Here is a 23,041-nt window from a genome sequence, read left to right on the forward strand (position 1 = left end):
GTTGTTTCCAGACTTTTTAATGATGGCCATTCTAACTGGTGTGAGATGGTATCTCATTGTGGTTTTGATTTGCATTTCTCTACTGACCAGTGATGATGAGCTTTTTTTTACATGTTTGTTGGCCACATAAATGTCTTCTTTTGAGAAGTGTCTGTTAATATCCTTTGCCCAATTTTTGATGGGGTTGTTTTTTTTCTTGTAAATTTGTTTAATTTCCTGTAGATTCTGGATATTAGCCCTTTGTCAGATGGAGAGATTGCAAAAATTTTCTCCCATTCTATAGGTTGCCTGTTCACTCTGATGATAGTTCCTTTTGCTGTGCAGAAACTCTTTAGTTTAATTAGATCCCATTTGTCAATTATGGCTTTTGTTGCCATTGAAAAGCATACTATCGATATTGAACTTGAGTTGGAAGAGGCGAGTCCGGTCTCAAAATGGAGGTAAAACCACCACCAGGTCGCCCCCAGCCCGACTCCAGCCGTCGGCCGTCGCTGCCAGAGAGAGGAGGGCCATGATCCAAAGGAACCAGAGCAGGTGGGAAAACTGTTTATTGGTGGTCTGAGCTTTGAAACTACAGATGATAGTTTAAGAGAACATTTTGAGAAATGGGGCACACTCACAGATTGTGTGGTAATGAGAGACTCCCAAACAAAACGTTCCAGGGGCTTAGGTTTTGTGACTTATTCTTGTGTTACAGAGGTGGATGCAGCAATGTGTGCTTGACCACACAAGGTTGATGGGCGTGCAGTGGAACCAAAGAGAGCTGTTTCTAGAGAGGATTCTGTAAAGCCTGGTGCCCATCTAACAGTGAAGAAAATTTTTGTTGGTGGTATTAAAGAAGATACAGAAGAATATAATTTGAGAAACTACTTTGAAAAGTATGGCAAGATTGAAACCATAGAAGTTATGGAAGACAGACAGGCAGAATGGAAAAAAGAGAGGATTTGCTTTTGTAACTTTCGATGGTCACGATACAGTTGATAAAATTGTTGTTCAGAAATACCACACTATTAATAGGCATAATTGTGAAGTGAAAAAGGCCGTTTCTAAATAAGAGATGCAGTCTCCTGCATCACAGAGGGGTCGTGGAGGTGGATCAGGCAATTTTATGGGTTGCAGAGGAAACTTTGGAGGTGGTGGAGGTAATTTTGGCTGCGGTGGAAACTTTGGTGGAAGAGGAGGCTACGGTGGTGGAGGTGGTGGCAGCAGAGGTAGTTATGGAGGAGTTGATGGTGGATATAATGGATTTGGAGGTGATGGTGGCAACTATGGCAGTGGTCCTGGTTGTAGTAGTAGAGGGGGCTATGGTGGTGGTGGACCAGGATATGGAAACCAAGGTGGTGGATATGGTGGAGGTGGTGGAGGATATGATGGTTACAATGAAGGAGGAAATTTTGGCGGTGGTAACTGTGGTGGTGGTGGGAACTATAATGATTTTGGAAATTATAGTGGACAACAGCAATCAAATTATGGACCCATGAAAGGGGGCAGTTTTGGTGGAAGAAGCTCGGGCAGTCCCTATGGTGGTGGTTATGGATCTGGTGGTGGAAGTGGTGGATATGGTAGCAGCAGATTGTAAAAACAGGAGGAAAGGGCTACAGTTCTTAGCAGGAGAGAGAGCGAGGAGTTGTCAGGAAAGCGAGGATCAGGTTACTTTGAGACAGTCGTCCCAAATGCATTAGAGGAACTGTAAAAATCTGCCACAGAAGGAACGATGATCCATAGTCAGAAAAGTTACTGCAGCTTAAACAGGAAACCCTTCTTGTTCAGGACTGTCATAGCCACAGTTTGCAAAAAGTGCAGCTATTGATTAATGCAATGTAGTGTCAATTAGATGTACATTCCTGAGGTCTTTTTTCTGTTGTAGCTTTGTCTTTTTCTTTTTCTTTTCATTACATCAGGTATATTGCCCTGTAAATTGTGGTAGTGGTACCAGGAATAAAAAATTAAGGAATTTTTAACTTTTCAAAAAAAAAAAAAAAAAGAAAAGCATACTATCTTAAAACAGCCACACCTAAAAACAGATGTCATAAGGAAAATCTATTTTCCTCTATCATGACTCTATTAAGTAAGGTCTTTCCAAAGGTAACCATGGAGGATGAGAGGTTGGAATCTAAATGGGTGAAAATTGGAATGAACTCTTGAATAGTTTGTCTTTTCTAATCTGGCTAAATGCTCTCAATTAGAATAAGATACACTGCAATTTATTCTCAAAATGTTTTAATTAAGTCAGAACACAGAGACCTTGATATTTCCATGATTTCATTTTATTCTGGAGATAACAACTAAAATAATTTACATATTAGATTCTTGGCATTTCATATTTAGTAGCAGTGGTTAGCGAAAGAGGAGGGATTTGTCTTCCAAACAAAACATTGAGGTTGAAAATAGGATAAAGAGGAGCAGCATTAACTTAGAACTAGGAAAATTATTTTCAACATCGTTTTTAGCGTGCTATCAATTTTTACCAGAAGTTAATATATACTTATGCCAATAAACACTTAGTCACCAGAAATAGCATATGTCTGTTTTTAGAATAGGGGAACTTCTGGGTAGCTAACAACAATGGCAGCCACCTAGGTCCCAGTCTCCTAATATCCCTCCAAAATCAATACAGAACAACAAGAGAAAAACAAAACTATGCAAAACCATACTCTTACAATAACTTGAAGAGAAAGAATACTTCAAATTCAAAAGAACTGTAAGTAAGAGGAGAAATAACACCAAATCATAATGCATTGCTGCTCATGCTTCTTCTTCCTCCTGCTCACCCTGCCATGAGACATTGTGGCCAGCAAGGCAGACTGAATAAATCTAAGGGAAAAACAGAAGAGGGAAGATAGCTAAAGGGCCAAAAGATAACTAAAACCACCACCGGAAAGAGTGAATTTACCCTAAATTTTTTTAAAAAGTGTCTAAGTAGATCAGAGTAAATGGACTACAGGGGAAAAAATTTTGAAAGTATGTGTGATTTGAAGGGGCAGTCTTTGAAACAGCCTCTGGGAAAGAAAAAAAGGTAAAAAAGTAATGAAGAATGATTTGGCAACTGAGTGGTGAAGGGGAAAAAAGCAAAAGGTCAAAATTTATGTTCAACAAGAGAGGAAAGAACCACAAAATCAGAGAACAGAAAAACCCCCTTCTCTATTATCAAAACAAAAGCACAAATTTACTAAATAGCTGAACTTTGTTATGCTGACAGAAGAGGGCGCCATTAAAGTAGGAATCTCATAAAATACCACAGTATCACAAAATGAAAACCAAAAAGAGCTATACACAGCTGTTGAGAGAGAACTTTATGGCACTAAATACTTACAATAGAAAGGAGGAAGGACTTCGAATCAATAATCTAAGTGACTACCTCAAAAAACTAAAGAAAGAAGAGCAAAATAAACCCCAGGCAAGCAGAAGAAAGGAAATAAAAAGAGCAGAAATAAATGCAGTTGAAAATAGAAAAACAGGCCAGGCGCAGTGGCTCATGCCTGCAATCCCAGCACTTGGGGAGGCTGAGGCAGGTGGATCACCTGAGGTCAGGAGTTTGAGACCAGCCTGTCCAACATGGGGAATCCTCGTCTTTTCTAAAAATACAAAAATTAGCCAGGCGTGGTGGTGTACACCTATAGTCCCAGCTACTTGGGAGGCTGAAGCAGAAGAATCGCTTGAACCTGGGAGGCAGAGGTTGCAGTGAGCTGAGATCGCACCACTGAACTCCAGCCTGGGTGATAGAGTGAGGCCCTGTGAGACTCAGTCTAAAAAAAAAAAAAAATAGAGAAAATGAAGGGCTAAAAAAATCCCATAGTATTCCATGTTGTTTATCCATTCATCATTTGATGGACATTTGCGTTGTTTTCACTTTTGGCTATTATGGATTATGCTCTTATGAGTATTTGTGTACAAGTTTTTGTGTTGACATAGGTTTTGATTTATCTTGGGTGTATATCTAATAGCAGAATTGCTGGGTCATATAATACCTCTATATTTAACTTTTGCAGAACTGCCAAACTGTTTTACAAAGTAGTTGCATCTTTTTACATTCTCACCAGCAGTGCATGAGTATTTGAATTTCTATACATCCTTACCAAACTTGTCATCATTTATCTTTTTGATTCTAGGAATACTAGTGGGTATAAAATGTTATCTCATTGGGATTTTGATTTCCATTTCCCTAGCAACAAATAACAATGAGCATCTTTTGATGTGCCTATTGGTCATTTGTGTGTGTTTTTTTTTTTTTTTTGGAGAAATGTGCTGAAATTCTTTGCTTGTTTTTCAATTGGGTTATTTGTCTTTTTATTATTTAATTGTAAGTACTCTTTATATATACAGGATACAAGTCCCTTGCCAGATAAATGATTTTCAAATTTTTTCTTCCAGTCTGTGAACTATCTTTTCACTTTTTCTATGGTGCATTGGTTACAGGAAAGGGGCCCCAATCCAGACCCCAAGAGAGGGTTCTTGGACCTCATGCAAGAAGGAATTTAGGGCGAGTCTGTAGGGTAACGTGAAAGCCAGTTTATTAGGAAAGTAAAGGAATAAAGATAGCTACTCCATAGACAGAGCAGCCCTGAGAGATGCTGGTTGCTCATTTTTATGGTTATTTCTTGATTATATGCTAAATAAGGAGTGGATTATTCATGCATCCCCTTTTTAGACCATATAGGGTAACTTCCTGGCATTGCCATGGCATTTATAAACTGTTATGGCGCTGATGGGAGTGTAGCAGTGAGGACGACCAGAGGTCACTGTCGTTGCCATCTTGGTTTTGTTGGATTTTAGCCAGCTTATTTACTGCAACCTGTTTTATCAGCAAGGTCTTTATGACCCATATTTTGTGCCGACCTCCTATCTCATCCTGTGACTTAGAATGCCTTAATCATCTGGGAATGCAGCCCAGTAGGTCTCAGCCTCATTTTACCCAGCTCCTATTCAAAATGGAGTTGCTCTAGGCTCACACTAGCCTCTGACACTTTGAAGCACAGAAGTTTTAAATTTTGATCAAGTATAATTAATCTATTAATATTGTTTTGTTTTTGCTTTCATTTTTGTGCCATATCTAAAAAATAATTGCCCAGTTCAATTGATTTTTGACAACGAATGAAAAGCAATTCAATAAAGGAAAGATGATTTTTGCAACCAATGATGCCGGCACAATTGGACAACCATAGGGCCAAAAAACCAAACCTCCCCTAAACCTCACATCATATACAAGAATTAAGACAAAATAGATCATGGATATAAATATAAACATAAAACTCTAAAACTTTACAGAAAACACATGAGAATATATTTGGGAAATAGGCCTAGGTGAAGACTCTTAGACATAATACCAAAAGAACAATCTGTATAAGGAAACGTTGACAAGTTGGACTTCATCAAAATTAAAAATTTCGCACCACAGAAGATGGTTAATTTTATGTGTCAACTTAACTAGGCCACGGGCTGCCCAGATCTTTGGTTAAATATTATTTCTTTGTGTGTCTGTGAGGGTGTTTCCGGATGAGAGCAACATTTGAATCATAGAGTGAATAAAGCAGATCCCCTTCCCCAGTGTGGATGGACCTCATCCAATCTGTGGAAAGACTGAATCGAATAAAAAACTAAGTAAGAAAAAAATTCATTCTCCCTGTCTGACCTTTCAGCTAGACCACTGGTCTCCCTATTTCAGACTTGGCCTCAGACTGGAGGATATCACTGGCTCTTGTGGGTCTCCAGCTTGCCACCTGCAGATCTTGAACTTTTCACTGTCCCTAATCACATGACCCAATTTTTAATTGTCTAGCTATCTATCTGTCTCTCTCTCTCTCTCTCTATCTGATCTGTATCTATATTTTTCTCCCTATGTATATATCTATCTATCATCTATCTATCTATCTATCTATCATCTATCTATCTATCTATATCTATCTATCTATCGCTCTCTGAGTATTGAGAGAAAGATACTGGTTTTGTTTTTCTGGAAAATACAGAATAATAAAGATTTTGGTACAGAGTGGTTTCAGAGAAACAGAATTTTAAGGATGAGTTTTGTGAATGGTTCTAAAGTTTCTGGAATTGGCTGTCTAATCTCATTAGGTTTAAAGATGCTAATAACCATTTCCAGTAGTAAAAAAAAGCACTGATAATCCATGGCATGATCTGGCAACTGAAGTATGCAAAATGTTTCAACTGGATATTCCTAATCAACCACTTATAAGAAGCAAGAAGGAGGAGGTGGAGCAAGATAGCCAAATAGAATCCTCCAGTGATCATCCCTACATAGGAACACTAAATTTAACAATTATCCCTGGAAGAAAGCACTTTCATAAGAACCAAAAACAAGTTGAGCAATCACAGTACCTGGTTTTAATATTTAATATTAAGGAAAGAGGCACTGAAGAGAGTAGGAAAGATGGTCTTACATTGCCTATACCACCCCTCCTCTATTCCCCAGCAGCACACAGAAAGAGAATCTGTGTCCTTTGGGGAGGGAGAGGAAAGTGACTGTGGGACTTTGCATTGGAACTCAGTACCACCCTGTCACAGCAGAACACAAGATAGGGAAGAAGGATTTGGTCAATGCCCATGGAGGGACCGTTTAGATCAGCCCCAGTCAGAGGGGAATCCTACACTCCAGTGGGAACTGAGTTCTGACCAGCCCCACCAGTGGTGAACTAAAGTGCCCTGGGGTCCTGAAAAAATTTGAAAGGCAGTCTAGGCCACAAGGATCACAGTCCTTGGGCAAGTCCTGCTGCTGTGCTGGGCTCAGAGCCAGTGGACTTGGGCACAAGTGACCCATTGAGGCACCAGCTGGGGCAGCCAAGGAAGAGCTTGCAGATCCAACTCCAAGCAGTGCAGCTTGGGGAGAGACTGCTTTTGCTTGCAGAAAGGAGAGGGAAGAGTAAAGAGGACTTTGTTTAGAAATTTGGATACCAGCTCAGCCACAGTAAAATAAAGTACCAAGCAGAGTCCTGAAGCCCCCCAGTTCCAGGCCCTAGCTCCTGGGTGACAGTGCTAGACCTACCCTGGGCCAGAAAGAAACCTGCTACCCAGAAGGAAAAGACCCAGCTCTGGTAGGATTCAACACCTTCTGACTAAAGAGCCCTTGGGCCTTGAATAAACATCAGCAGTAGCCAGGCAGTAGTTGCCGTTGGCCTTGGATGAGACCCAGTACAATGCTGGCTTCAGGTGTAACCCAGCACAGTCCCAGTTATGGTAGCAGTGGGAGTGCTTGCATCACTCCTCCCTCAACTCCAGGCAGCCAAACATGGAGAGAGAGACTGTTTCTTTGGGAGAAAGTGAGGGAAGAATACAAGAAATTCTGTCTGGTGATCCAGGAAATTTTCACAGATCTTAGCCAAGCCCACTAAGACAATACATCTATGAGGAGTATACAAGAGTTGCAGTGCTACTGGGCTTTGGGGCTTCCACTAGTGCAGATATGGCTGCAGTGACCAAAGACTTAGATCATAACACTCCATTCGCTTTGAATACCTGGAAAGCCTTCTCAAAAGGACAAGACAAGAAAGGCCAAACTGTGAAGATTAGAATAAATACCTAAGTCTTCAATGCTCAGACATTAATGAACATTCACAAGTATCAAGAACATTCAGAAAAACATGGCCTCACCAAATGAACTAAACAAGGCACTAGTGACCAATCCTGGGGTGGCAGAGATATGTTACCTTTCAGACAGAATTCAAAATAGCTGTTTTTTTTTTTTTTTTTTTTTTTTGAGACGGAGTCTCACTCTGTCGCCCAGGATCTCGGCTCGCTGCAAGCTCCACCTCCCGGGGTCACACCATTCTCCTGCCTCAGCCTCTCCGAGTAGCTCGGACTACAGGCGCCCCCCACCACGCCCGACTAATTTTTTTGTATTTTTAGTAGAGACGGGGTTTCACCGTGGTCTCGATCTCCTGACCTCGTGATCTGCCCGCCTCGGCCTCCCAAAGTGCTGGGATTACAAGCATGAGCCACCGCGCCCGGCCTCAAAATAGCTGTTTTGAGGAAGCTTAATGAACTTCAAGATAACACAGAAAAAGAATTCGGAGTCCCAGAATAGAAATTTAACAAAGAGATTGAAATTATTTAAAAAATTAAGCAGAAATTGTGGAGCTAAAAAACTCAATTGACAAACTAAAAAATGCATCAGATGGTTGGGCGCAGCTCACGCCTCTAATCGCAGCACTTTGAGAGGCTGAGGCATGCAGATCACTTGAGGTCACGAATTTAAGACCAGCCTGGCCAACATGATGAAATCCTGTGTCTACTAAAAATACAAAAAAAATTAGCCAGTTGTGGTGGCATGCACATGTAGTCCCAGCTACTCAGGAGGCTGAGGCAGGAGAATCACTTGAACCTGGGAGGCAGAGGTTGCAGTGAGCCGAGATCATGCCACTGCACTCTAGCCTGGGTGACAGAGCAAGACTCCGTCTTAAATAAATACATACATACATACATACCTACATACATACATACATACATACATAATGCATCAGAGTCTCTCAACAGTAGAATTAATCAAGCAGAAGAAAGATTTTGTGTCCAAGAGGCTATGCCTGGACCTGGGGACCCCAAAAGCCTGCTTGTTGCTCTACCCTATTGTGGCTGAGCTGGTATCTAAGGTGCAAGACAAAGTCCCTTTTACTTTTCCTTCTTTTCTCAAACAGAAGGAGTCTTTCACTATAGGTGGGAATGTGCTTGGTCACACCTGAAGTCAGCACATTTCAGAGCCCAAGGCCCATGGCATACTTCTTAGTTATTACTGCTGGCTATTCGGGACCAGGGGCTCTTTAGTCAGGAAGTGATGAATCCTGCCTTCCCTTCAAGGCAGCAGTTTCCATTTTGGCCCAGGGTCTATCTAGAAATGCCCATGAGCCATGAACTAGAATGTGGGCCTCATGACTCTGCTTGGTGCCCTATCCTGCAGCTGAGCTGATATCCCACATGCAAGATAAAGTCCTCTTTACTCTTTGCTTTCCTCTCTTTAAGCAGAAAGAATGAGTCACTTTTATTGCTGCAAGCTGCACTGCCTGGGGTTGGGGAGGTTTGGCACAATCACTCCCTTAGTCACTTCGACTGGTGTCTCCTTAGGTCGCATGCCACCCTAGTCTTCTGGCTCTGAGCCCAGCTCAGCACTAGGAATTGCCTAGTAATCATAGTGCTTGTGTCCTAGACAGTCTTTCAAGTTTACCAAGGACCCCAGGGCACTTTGGCCCACAGTACAAGGCTTGCCAAGAAACTCAAGTTCCAACTGCTGGGATGGGTGATTCCTCTCTGGCTATGTCTTGTCCAGATGCTCCCTCCATGCCTGGGTACTGGCTGAGCCCAGCATGGCTTTGTTCTCCATTATGACAGGCAACACCAAGTTCAATGTAATGTCCCCTAGTCACTGAGCTCTCCTTTTCCAATGTGCACATACCCTCTGCACCACAAGGATGCTGCCAGGGGATGGGGAAGAGGTGGCACTGGTAATATAAAACTGTCTCTCTGACCCTCTTCAATACCTCTTTAGCAATATGGAGTTAAAAATAGGTATTGTGATTGCTTACCTGATTTTTGGTTATTGTGATGGTGCTTTTCTGTTGCAGACAGTTGTTAAAATTTGGTGTTTCTGTTGGGGGGACAAATGGTGTAGGCTTCTATTTGGCCATCTTGTTCCACCCTCTTTAATTTTTTAAGAGATAGATCTTGTCCTAAAATTTTTCTTTTCTATAACATTCTATACTTCTGGTATGAGTAGAATATTTTCTCTTATCTCTAAGGATGACAATGATAATGTTTGAAAGTTTTCTTCTGCCACCTGCATTGCCTGTTTCCTCAGAATCCCTTCAATTCTGTTGTTTATGTTATTCTTTCTCTTTTTTTTCTCTTTAGCAGTGAAAATTTTTCTGAAAATTCTGATGATTGTAAGCTATTTGTTTATATATAAGAATGAGATTGGAAGTTCTTTGTGCATAGGTGGGGTTGTCTACCAGCAGCCATCTGAAGTTGGGGGAAGATACCTGAGGGGTCCATTATTTGACTTTTAACTCTCCTTTTCTATTTTAAACTCTGGGCCTTACTCCTGTTTTCAACTGTATTCCATGCCTTCAAATTCTGAGTGACTGTATGTTCTACAGGGTGACTAATTTACCTGCTGCTCTTTGTCCCCCTCTGCAGACGCTTGGGCTATAGTGCCCTCTGAGCCCTCCATTCCCTCTCCTCCAGCCATAAACTGTCTTCACAATTTCTGTTAAACGTTTTATTTGGCTGTTATTATCTCTCCTGTTTTATTTATTTATGTGAGTATGTTTGTGTATTTGTAATTACAAAAGCAACTTTATTTTTGTCTCCCACTATTTTAAATTTGTTCAGGTTTGGTAGTCTATCCTTTGCCTTTTGGTGAAAACTCAGGCTGTCTCAGTGATTTCCTGATCACTCTTTGACAGTCTCGCAGGGTCTTGCTCTGTCACCCAGGCTGGAGTGCAGTTGTGCGATCATGGCTCACTGCAGCCTTGACCTCCCAGGCTCAGGTGATCCTTCCACTTCAGCCTCTCAGTACCTACATTACTTTTCAAAATTAAAAAATATATATTTCGTTTATTTATTTTCTTTGAGACAGAGTCTTGCTCTATTGCCCAGGCTAGAATTCAGTGACTTGATCTCAGCTCACTGCAGCCCCTGCCTCTCAGGTTCCAGTGAGTCTTGTGCCTCAGCCTCACAAGTAGCTGGGATTACATGCATATGCCACCATGCCCGGCTACTTTTTTGTATCTTTAGTAGAGATGTAGTTTCACTATGTTGGCCAGACTGGTCTCGAACTCTTGGCCTCAAGTGATCCACCCATCTCAGCCTCGCAAAGAGCTGGGATTACAGGTGTGAGCCACCATACCTAGTTCCTACATTACTTTTTAAAATACATTATACTAAATGAAAGAAGCCAGACATACATCATAAATTTCACCCATTTAAAGTGTACAATCTGGCTGGGCGTGGTAGCTCACATCTGTAATTCCAGCATTTTGGGAGGCCTGAGGTGGGTGGATTGCTTGAGCTCAGGAGTTCCAGACCAGCCTGGGCAACATGGTGAAACCCCAGCAAAGAAAGAAAGAAAAAGAAAGAAAGAAAGGTAGGAAGGAAGGAAGGAAAGAAGGAAAGAAAGAAAAAAAAGAAAGAAAGAAAGAAAGAAAGAGAAACAAACCTAGGCATAGTGGCATACGCCTGTAGGCCCAGCTACTCTGGAGGCTGAGGCAGGAGAATTGCTTGAGCCCAGGAGGTCAAGGCTGCAGTGAACTGTGATTGGGCCACTGCACTCCAGTCTGGGCAACAGAGCAAGACCCTGTCTCTAAATAAATATATAAATAAATAAGTAAAGTGTACAGTTTAATGGTTTTAATATATTTACAGTTGTGTTATCATCACCACTATCTAATTACAGAGCATTTTTATCACCCTAAAAGAAATCTCATAATTATTAGCAGTCGCTGCCAACTCCCACTTGCCTCCATTCCCTTGCAACCACTAATCTACTTTCTATGTCCAGAAAATGCCTATTCTGGATATTTTATATAAATGGCATTATACAATATGTGACCTTTCATGTTTGGCTTCCTTCACTCAGCATAATTTTTTAAAAAATTTACTTTAAGTTCTAGGATACATGTGCAGAATGTGCAGGTTTGTTACATAGGTATACATGTGCCATGGTGGTTTGCTGCACCTTATCAACCCGTCATCTAGGTTTTAAGCCCAGCACGCATTAGATATTTGTCTTAATGCTCTCCAACCCCTTGCCTCCCACCCCCTGACAGGCCCCAGTGCGTGATGTTCCCCTCCCTGTGTCCATGTGTTCCCATTGTTCAACTTCCACTTATGAGTGAGAACATGCAGTATTTGGTTTTCTGTTCCCATGTTAGTTTGCTGAGAATGATGGCTTCCAGCTTCATCCATGTCCCTGCAAAGGACATGATCTCATTCTTTTTTATGGCTGCATAGTATTCCATGGTGTATATGTGCCAGATTTTCTTTATCCAGTCTATCACTGATGGGCATTTGTGTTGGTTCCAAGTCTTTGCTATTGTAAATAGTCACTCAGCATAATGTTTTTAAGGTTCATCCATGTCGTAGCATGTATTAGTACTTCATTCCTTTTTATGGCTGAGCAGTATGTTATTGGGTAGTTATACCTTACTTCATTTTTCCATTTTATCAGTTGGTGGACATTTGGGTTGCTTGTACTTTTTGGCTATCGTGAATAATGCTGCTGTGAACATTTGTGTACACATTTTTCTGTACACATATGTTTTCAATTCTCTTGGGGATATACCTATAAATGGAAATACTACATCATATGGTAACTTCATCTTAAAATTATTAAGGAAATGCCAAAATGTTTCCACATCAGCTGTGCCATTTTTTCTTTCTACCAGCAATATACAATGATTCTAATGTCTTCACATCTTTGCTAGCACTTGTTTTTTCCTTTTTAAAAATTTTAGCCATCTTAGTGGGTATGAAGTAGTATCTCATTTTGGTTTTGATTTACATTTCCCTAATGACTAATGATGCTTTTTTTCATCTCCTTATTGGCCACTTGTATGTCTTCCTCAATAGCAAATGTCTATTGAGATCATTTGCTCATTTTTAATTGAGTAATTTGTCTTTTTATTATGGAATTATAAGTATTATTATGTATTCTATATACAAGTCCCATATCAGTTATATTTGTAAATATTTTCTCCCATTCCATGGTTGTCTTTCACTTTCTTGATAGTGTCCTTACAAGTGTAAAAGTTTCTAATGTTGTGGAAGTCCCATTTATGTATTCATTCTTTGGGCACTTGTGCTTTTTAGGTATTATATCTAAGAAACCATTGCCTAATCTAAGGTCATGAAGATTTATACCAATGTTTTCTTCTGACCATTTTATAACTTCAGAGTTTTAGATGAGACATTTGGATCATTGATCCGTATGGAGTTTATGTGTATAGTGTGAGTTAAGGGTCCAGCTTCATTCTTTTGCTTCTGCATATCTAGGTGCCTCAGAACCATTTGTTGAAAAGATTACTCCTTCCACACTGAAGGGTCTTGGCACCCTTGTCAAAAATCAATTGACCATAAATGTCTATTTTTAATGGAAAATTATCTTCATCTTAAAATTCTATGGCAATCCAAACATGCTCATGTTAATTGTTAGAGTGAAATATGCAAGGACTCAAAAAATTCCTCCTATGAACTCTTCTGGAAGCAATTGGAGGTTTTGCTCTACTAAAATGAAGGAGTAAGCCAAGAAAAAGAAAGACACAGGGTGAGATCCAGGAAACAAAGACTCTAACTCCAGAGGATGGGAAGGGAGTGTCCCAGGAAGACAATCATGTTCAAGGCCATGAGAATAACTGGCTTAGTTTGTAGCAGGGGAACAGGGAGCTGCAAAAGGGCAATCTTTGGGGGAATATGGAAACAGCAGATTTTTAGATGAATCAGAGTGTTTGGAAAAATTATTAATAGATATTTTACAGAATTGTTAGAATACCTGGAGGGGAAGCATTAGAAATATTGAAATCTCAAATAATAAAATACTGAAGCCATTATTAACTTCAAAAAAAACCCAAAAATCTAACAATAATATGCTAAGACTAACAATAATGTACTACTTTGCTTAGCAGCAAACAATAATTGCATAGCCATAATCTTGTGAACCTGGCAATGATTTAATCAAGCATTGCGATAGAAATTTTAAGGGAATTGATGAATCTGGGTGTGCAGTGTGGGGAAGTATAAGAAAGCTAAATTGTCAACTACTGTAAAAGAAAATCAATAGACAGTATCTAACATCAATAAATAAATAGCTCTTAAGGCATATTATTTAGATAATATAATGTGGAAATCAGAAGAAACAGCTATTATTGTTTCTTGGGAGGGTGATGGGGAATGCTGGGGTGGGGGACTGCTGTTATTTGCTATGTCATACCTCAATATTATTTTATGTTTATGTGTATGTGTTATTATGAAAACAAAAATTGTTACTCTTCAACTCCCAAGCCAGCAAGAGCTACAAAGAGACTACCACCTCATAACATGGCTCAAATGGAAACTTAGGTTTCACCTTTGGTTATCTGAACTTGGCCTCCATGTGGGTGAAGTATGTGGCAGAGACGGAAGGGCCTTGAGCCTTCTAGATGCCAACCTCTGATGATGTGAATTAATGCGTGCAGGTGGCTTTCAACTGGCCAGCTAATTTCTGCAATATAGGAAATGACTGTAATTTCTGTTTTTGCATCTGGCCTCAAAAGAGAAAGTGGCCCCAATTGCCTATTGAATTTATGGAGATGAGATCTCAAGTATCTTAGGATAATTGTTGGATGAAGGGACAGGCTTTGCCAGAAAAGCAATTTTAGTACTTTCCCCTCTCATAAGGTACTCTGAAACAATTTTTCTATTTAAATTTTTTAAAGTACCATATCTTTAAAAAATCTCCATTTTTGCTGTGACTGGCATGTTTTGTTAATGCATTTTAGCTCCCATCCTAGTGTCCGAGGTCACCAAAACAGGGTTCTACTTAGCTAGCTTTCTTTCTTATTTACCCTGATTTATAGTTATGTGTTTGTCTTACTACCTAGGTCCCAAGTGTATCTCCTGTTAATGATCATTATGATAGGTTTCTGTGCCCCTTTTTCTGTTCCTTATCTATCTCTTTCATCACCTCCCTAAACCATTGTTTGTGGTTGTTTGCTTCACATTCCCGCATTTTTCTCTCCATTGTCCATTCATTTAAGAAATATTCATAGAGCAGCTATAATATGCATTAAAACATGACACTCCCCGAGGAGTGCTCTCAACAGTCTAATTGAGGTGACATACAAATGATGAATAGAAATAGTAATTAACTAGAGCTAATGATGTAATGACAAAATTATTTCTATACACGGCGAATGCTACGGGATTAAAAAATAAAGGTAATACGTGCTCATTGCAGGAAATTGGCAAAATACAGAAAATATACAAAAAAATATGAAAATTGGGTCAGACTGTCTAGGTTGGAATCCTAGTACATGGCCTTCAAATATTTTTTCGGGCATATGTTTTATGATTCTTAAGTGCAGTTTAACATGTTTTTCCTCCATGTTTCATTTTTCCTACCTTATTCTTTATTTGCTATGCTTGCCACTGTCATTTCCTATTTCTTTAACATCTATCCTTCTTAGAGATATATCCTTGGGCAAGTTACTTAACCTCTCTGAGCCCTGCTTTCTTTATCCATTATGTAAGGATAATAATATTAGAGGGACACAGGAGGCGGAGGTTGTTGCAGTGAGCCGAGATCACGCCACTGCACTCCAGCCTGGCAACAGAGCGAGACTCCGTCTGAAAATAAATACATAAAATAAATCATCATCATCATCATCATAATATTAGAGGGCTAATAGGCTTACCACAGAGCCTAGTAAATGTAAGTCACAGTTGTCATTACCACCACCATCAGTTTTTCGGTACATGGCCTTCAAATATTTTTTTCTGGCATGTGTTTTATGATCCTTAATTGCAGTTTAACATGTTTTTCCTCCATGTTTCATTTTTCCTACCTTATTCTTTATTTGCTATGCTTGTCACTGTTATTTCCTATTTCTTTAACATTTTCTCTAATTTCTCCTGTTTTTTTTTTCTACCTGTAATATTTCTTTTCTACCATTATTTGGAAATAGTCTGACAGGCAAGAAATATTTACTGAGCTGCTACAAAGTACAGGTACTGTGTTAAGTCTCAGGGAGACTGAAAATAGAAGGTGAAGGAATTCATTCTTTTTCAGTAAATTTGCTTACATAGGGAGTCATTTTTGGCATAGGCAACAAGAGACCTAGGCCCTGGTCCCTAGCTCTGTCACTCTCCAGGTTGTGTGACCTCTTTCACTTTCTAATTTGTCCAAATGGGTACATTAATGCCTGCCCTGCCATTGTCATTAGGCTGTGGATTATGGAATGTCAATGAGCTTTTGCAAACTAGACATATGGAAAAAAATGGCAAGTACATACGTTTAGAGAGAAACTGGTTCCTAGCTTCTTTATTAGTGGGCAGCATAGGCTGTTTTTGTTCTTTTTAGAAAATTTCTTCTTAGGTTGGCACAAAAGTAATTGCCATTACTTTTAATGGCAAAAACCCCAATTGCTTTTGTACCAACCAATAATTAATCTTCTTACCTTCACTCACTTTGTCAAGAATAGTTAAATCTCTGGTCAAAATTACCCTGAAGTCAAACTGGTTTAATATACTAAACCAGTTAAATGTTTGATGATATACATAGTTATTATAAAAATAAAATGCTGCCCTCTGTATAGACTAGATGGAGCCCTCCCCTTCCCCCACCAGCTTGTCCTCCGTAGACCATTGAAATTCACTAGCCCTTGGTCTGTACTGAAAATTGACGTATTATTTAGATCAGAGATTCATTATTCTGAGGCATTTTAAAAGCAGCAAGACCAAGTAAAATCAATATTTGCTTGGAATTTGCCAGGCATTAAAATTAACTTTTTCTTCAGCATTTGAGAAAATCAAATACAACTCCATTATTTTTATAATCATAAAAAGAATCATATTCATATACTGCCTTGGACTTTGTTTTAAAATATACAGAAATATAAAATGTTTGGGGGCTATATGAAACAATAATAGCAGAGTTTACAATCACTGAAGCTAGGAAACTGGCCACGGAGACTCATTACTTGTTCTCTCTACTTTTTGTATGTTTGAAAATTGGACTTGATGAAGAATAAAAATGAAACAAATTAAAACACAGAGGGTCATTTTCACTGTTCATTGTAGTTTGTTTCTATAGGCATTTTCATGGTCTAATAATTTTGATTTGTTAATTGGGAAATCTATAAGATCATGTGGAATTTGAAACTTTTCCAAGCATTTTGGATTTGTTTTTATTTCACTGAAAACCCTTTGGGGGGCATGATTACTTTTGTTGTTCTTGTTATGCAGTCAAGGAAACTTTACAGTCAAGTGAGTTGCCCGAGGTGACACAACTTCGTAGCACTACAAGATGGGCTAGCAGCTAGGTTTCTTGACTGCCATGCTGAAGCCCTTTTTACACAAACATCAGAGGGCAAAATAATTCACAGGTATGTTTGAATAAGCCTTCTTTAATTACTGGTATATTTTGTTAATGTGATGCCAGCAAGTTCTTTTAACATATAAAATTTTAAGTTCACGAGGCCTGATGACAAGTAAGAAACTCTCATTTATCAAGCCAGACACTGTTTTAAATTTAAATTTTTTCCCAAATCCCTGGGTTTCAGTTATGCATCCTGCAACTCACTGGCTGTGGGACCTTGAGCAACTTAAATGACATCCCTCAGCCTCAATTTCCTTATCTGTAAAAGGGGGGTGATAATACCTACCTAATTGGGAATTTGGCAGAGTTAATGAGATCGCATATATAAAGTGCCCAACACCGTGCCTGGAACATACCAAAATGATTAAAGAGATGATACTGAGAAAGCAAAAGGCAAGGAGGAAGATGCCTATAAGGCTCAGGAGAAAGCACAAATTGTTTAGAAAACTGTAAACCATCTGACATGGCTGCTTCCAAACTCTTCCCCACTCTGTGCTACTCTCATTCTACATTATATGATAGTCACCTTGTTTTAATAATACAGGCATGATTGTGTTAACTCCCAACTCAAAACTCTTAAAGCGTCCCTATAATATCTCAGCATTCCAGAATCTTTTTGTCAGCAAAATGGAAACCATTTCAAAGTTTACTACAAAATTTGTACCTTTGCGACTCTCCGTAGAGTACAAGAACAATGCTGTGTGAAATATATGCTGGTGATAATTTAACAACTTAGGAAGGTAGAGAAGAACAATTTAATAAATGATGATAAAAATTATATCCTTATATTTCATATTTTATATCAACATTAGTTTCAGGTACATACAAATGGAAACAACAAAAATGGGGGCCAAAAATTAAGACCATAACAATGTGAATATTTATTGCACCTCTGTATAGAGGACATGTTAAGCCTAAAAACGATAGAAGAAAAATCATAAAAGAAACTATTTATATATCTGACTATATAAAATAAAAAGCTTCTACATGCCAAATATAATAAAAGACAAAGAACAAACTTGGAAAAATATTTGCCATGTATATGAGAGAAAAAATAATGTCTTGAATATCTAAAGAGCACACACAAAATAATGAGAAAATCCAAAGGCTTTCAGTGGAAAATGACATTAACAAACAAGTCACAAAAGAGGAAAGTGAATGGCTAATAAACATATGAATAAATGTTCACCTGCACTGGTAATCAAAAATGCTAATGGAAACAAGAGCCCAATTTTCACCTATTAATTAACAAAGATGGCCAGGCGCGGTGGCTCACGCCTGTAATCCCAGCACTTTGGGAGGCCAAGGTGGGTGGATCATGAGGTCAGAAGATCGAGACCATCCTGGTCAACACAGTGAAACCCCCGTCTCTACTAAAAATACAAAAATTAGCCAGGCGTGGTGGCGTGCGCTTGTAATCCCAGCTACTTGGGGGGCTGAGGCAGGAGAATCACTTGAACCTGGGAGGTGGAGGTTGCAGTGAGCCGAGATTGCGCCACCGCACTCCAGCCTGTCCAGCCTGGTGACAGAGCAAGACTCCATCTCAAAAACACAAACAAAAACAAAACGAAACGAAACAAAGCAACAACAACGACAACAACAACAACAAAAAAACCACAAAAAAAGAAACAAAGGTGAAAAAAGATAATACTCCAATACTGTAGTTAGCCAGAGTAGCATAAGAAAGGGATTCATACCTTGATAATGGGGGCATAAACTGATGCAGTCTTCATGGAAAGCAATTTGATAACATATTTCAGGAGCTAAAATATCGTCTTACCCTTGACCTGTAGCTCCGCTGTTAATATAATAACATTCACTTCTCAGGAAGTAAGCTGAGGTCCAGACAAAATTTATGCAAAGAGATGCCCATTTATAATAACCAAATTGTCAATCAACCTAAATGTTCAACAATGGGGATTTGGGTAAATACATTATTGTATAATCTTAGAATAGTATGCAGCTATTAAAAACTGTGCCTATGGGAGAATTGCTTGAACTCCAGAGGTGGAGGATGCAGTGAGCCAAGATCGTGCCATTGCATTCCAGCCTGGGTGACAGAAACGAAACTCCATCTCTAGATAAATAAATAAATAAATAATAAAAATTATGCCTATGATGACTGTTAAATGTCTTGGAAAACCTTTATTATATAATGTTTAGAAACAGAAAGATGATACATCACTGTACATATATGTTTTCACCTGGGGTAAAAAAACATAGAAGCATAGGAACAAAAGGAAAAACTGTTAATGTGGTAGGTTTCTCAGGGAGGTGAGATTATAGGTGCTTATTATAACATTCGTGGTCATTCTTTCTGTGTTTTACAAATTTTTGACAATGGCCATGTATTTGTGTTATTTATAAAAAAGGAATATTTAGAATAGACCACGAGAAATGCTGCAGACTACAAATATTCCCCACTATCAACATTTAATCACAATTATTATTAGAGCGTTTGATGTCCAGCAGATGGAGCCGCATCCCTTACCATTTGGCTTGCACACTGGGACTATAAAAACTGTTTTCATTTGTTTTGTTTTGTTTGAAGCAAATCCCTTATATCCTCCTAAAGGTTTTGTAAAGCATATGTTCTTTAAAAAAAAAAGATTACATTTAAAATTTGTTTTGAGAATTTTATGAACCCCCTCTGGGGTAATTAGAGGCCCCCTGGGGTGTCACAAAAAGCAGGGCTATGCAATGGATTTGGGGAACTGGGTTACTTGAGAGATTAGCTGATTGTGTGAAGCCACAAAAGGAGTCGGGGCAAAGTCAGAAAAAAGAAGTTGAGGGTCCCGTTCACTGGGCTTCATTTGTTGAGGAAAGACAGGGTAGAAACTTGTATTTTGATGTGTAAGTGCACAGGCTTAGCATTTCCACATAATTTCAGAATCGATGTTTTCATTGGTTCCCAACACACATTTAGGGTGGTGATTAAAACACTGGCTTACTTAAGACCTCCATTCAAAGTCAGATTTCACAACTTCCTACCTGTGTGACTTTGGGCAAATCATTTCACCTCTCTGTGCCTAACTTTCCTCATTTGTAAAATAGAAGTAGTAATAAAACCTGCTCGTAAGGTGTTGTGAGGGTCAAATTATATAATGCATGTAAAAGTGTTTGACATAATAATTGGCAAATGGTAAGCACAAAATAAATGCTAGCCATGATTATAATTCATTCATTCATTCAACACACACATTGGTACCAACTATGTGCCAGGCAATGGACTGCACACTGGCAAGGGAGAAAAAACAGACATGTTCTGCCCTGTAGGAGTTTAGAGGAGGAACAATACCGTGCCTGAGAAGCAGTGTGAGACAGCTCGGGACCGGGATTTCTGGGTCTCACTCTGGCCTTGGCTTATTTTAGGACCTCAGATATAATGAATTACTTAATCTCCATTTTTCTCTCAGTAAAACAAGGGATTTGGATGAGATGGTCTCTTTCAGCTCTGGAGCATTCTGACTGTATTTCAAAGAACATTGCTGAATGAGATCAAATCAAAGTTATTATCTTTCAAATATATTCACATTATGCAGTCTCTTCTCAGGAGGTGCAAAATTCTCATAATTAGGAAAAGGTCCAAGGGCAAACAGAATGATTACAGCAGAGGCTGGATAAGACACCCATATCTGAGACGCCAGAGAAAAGAAAAATCAGTCTTCAAAAAAAATACCGAAACAGTGCCTTACAAAAAATATATTTATGGTTACTTTAATTTCCAAAGAATAAAAATGAGTTAATTTCCATTTCACAAACTTCGTGAGACATCAACATTTGTTTGCTATTTTCAGATTACAACAAAATTGTGTTTTGTTATTACAGCACATTTGTGTGCGCGTGCATGTGTGTGTATGAGCATGTCGATGTCTGTGGGTGTGGTTGCTTTTTGCTATCATTATTTTATTCACTTAAACCATCTACCAGCAAACATTTTCTGTAACGGACCAGATAGCAAATATTTTAGGCTTTGTTGGCCATATACCATCTCTGTTGCATATTCTTCTTATGTTTTTAATAACCATTTAATGATATAAAAACCATTCTTCAATCCCAGGGTGTACAAAAATAGACTGAAGATTAGATTCGGTCTGTAGGCCAGTTTGCTGACCTCATCTTAAATCAAATTTTCAGCTTCCTGTCTCCATGAGTTAGGTTTCATGGTATGTCTCCACCACCACCCCATCCCACCTTACTCAGTGCACAGGTCGTTTCTTACCCTAGTCTCCTCTACTTGTTCTCATCTGATTGTGCACAGTCCCTGCTTCTCATCTAATCACTCTAATTCCAGCGACATCGGTGTACAATGCAGTTCTAGCAGAAAGCATCGCCCCCAAACAAAATGGTAGTTGGTGGTCTGGTCCACGAGATTGACTGCTCCATGGACATGCGCCCATCAACATATCTGTCCCATGAAGCAAATCGCTAGGTTTCCTGGGCCCAGCTCCTTAACCATGGCAATGGCTTTGACTCACTTCTACCTAAAACCAAACTTCTCATTATTCAGCAAATATTTACTGTGCATCAATTTTATGCTTGGCATTGTACCAGACTCAAGACGCAGCAAAGAACAGTGTGGGCATGGCTGTGACCCTCACAGAGCTTACACACCACAGCGAGGGAAAAAGACATAGAGGCACATCCGTGTAGTAATGCTGGAATTTTTATGTAATATTTCAAGAAGTACAGGGTTTTGTGGGAGCACAGAGAAAGGCATCTAACCCAGCTGTGGAGGTCAGGCGAGGTTGCCTCCAGAGGAAGTGACACTTAACTCTTTCTACGTGGGAAAGATATATGGAACCCTCTATTAGAGCTGATTAGAGCAGCAGGCGCCCTAATCTCCTTAGTAAATGGGTCTTGAGCTCTACTTAGAATTTTGGTGACAGTAATCCTGCCAAATCTGACTTTATCCCTTTGGACTGAGCTCCTGGTCTTAGTCCTACTTTCAAGGCTTCATTCCCCAGAAACACTGTCTTCACACCTCCTCCCACTGGTCATGCCCTTACATCTACAACACTGACTCTGACCTAGTCAGTTCACCTCTTCCAGGTAAAGCATTTTTGCTAAAGTGACCTGAATTGAGTAGCCAATTGGCAAGAACAGTGATAATCAGCTTTCAATGATTAATATGGATACCAGCAATTACTCTTTTCAGATATTGGACATTTGCCTTTTCCAGTGGGCTTGGTTAGTTATGAATGGGCATCCAGGTTTAAATGGATATTTTGTATACTCAACATTTTAGGTGTAAATTCTGAATCCCCAGGGAAAATTGGTCAGAAAAGGTCCTCTTACTCTTCATTAACTGTAAAATGAATGTAAAGAATCTCTTCCATTTGTGCCCCCCAACCCCGTGCAGGGGCTTCTTGGGAGGTATGTTAGCCTATTCATATGTTAATTCCGCAGAGCCCTCTATCTTTTCACAGAGGCCCTGTACAATGATGGGGGAGTCTGCATATTTCAAAAGAGCAGCATATGCTTCTTAAGGTGAACGTGCAATATAACACTGCAGGGGAAATACAGTGCATTTTTCTTTGCCCCTTTGCAGAGGGAGTTTACAGGCATCGTTTGGAAATGGATGGCATTTTTCTGTATAGAAATTGAATTTGACAATTAACCATGATTTATTTTTTTTAATTTAGAGGTCCAGGTCTTCTAAACAACATTCTTTTTAATGTAAATAAAAGAAATAAAGGAAAAGAAAATCTTAATTCCTGGAAAAGCACCAGAAATGCCTTCCCCTGAAGCTGTTTAACTGTTGTTTTGAAAATGCATTCTCCTCAGAAAAAATTCTGAGTTGGGAGGGAAGCGGACAATATAAATAACTTGATATCTTAAATCTCTCTCTCACTCTCTTTTTTTTCATTCCGAAGCCTAATGCATCCTATCACAAGACTGCTTCATGTTTAGGTTATAATTTCAGATATGCAAATGATTCATCAGTAGAGTATTTGATAATCATATTTCACA

At 39.2% G+C, this 23,041-nt stretch overlaps 1 pseudogene across 1 annotated transcript; it reads left to right on the forward strand.

Moving 5' to 3' along the window:
* Positions 1-434: 434 nt before the first annotated feature.
* LOC115833266 lies at positions 435-1,984 on the forward strand (annotated as a pseudogene). Its single transcript, XR_004028703.1, has one exon. The product of XR_004028703.1 is annotated as a heterogeneous nuclear ribonucleoprotein A3 pseudogene (transcript).
* The last annotated feature ends 21,057 nt before the right edge of the window (positions 1,985-23,041 follow it).

Source organism: Nomascus leucogenys, chromosome X (genome assembly GCF_006542625.1).
Source record: "Nomascus leucogenys isolate Asia chromosome X, Asia_NLE_v1, whole genome shotgun sequence".
Lineage (NCBI taxonomy): Eukaryota > Metazoa > Chordata > Mammalia > Primates > Hylobatidae > Nomascus > Nomascus leucogenys.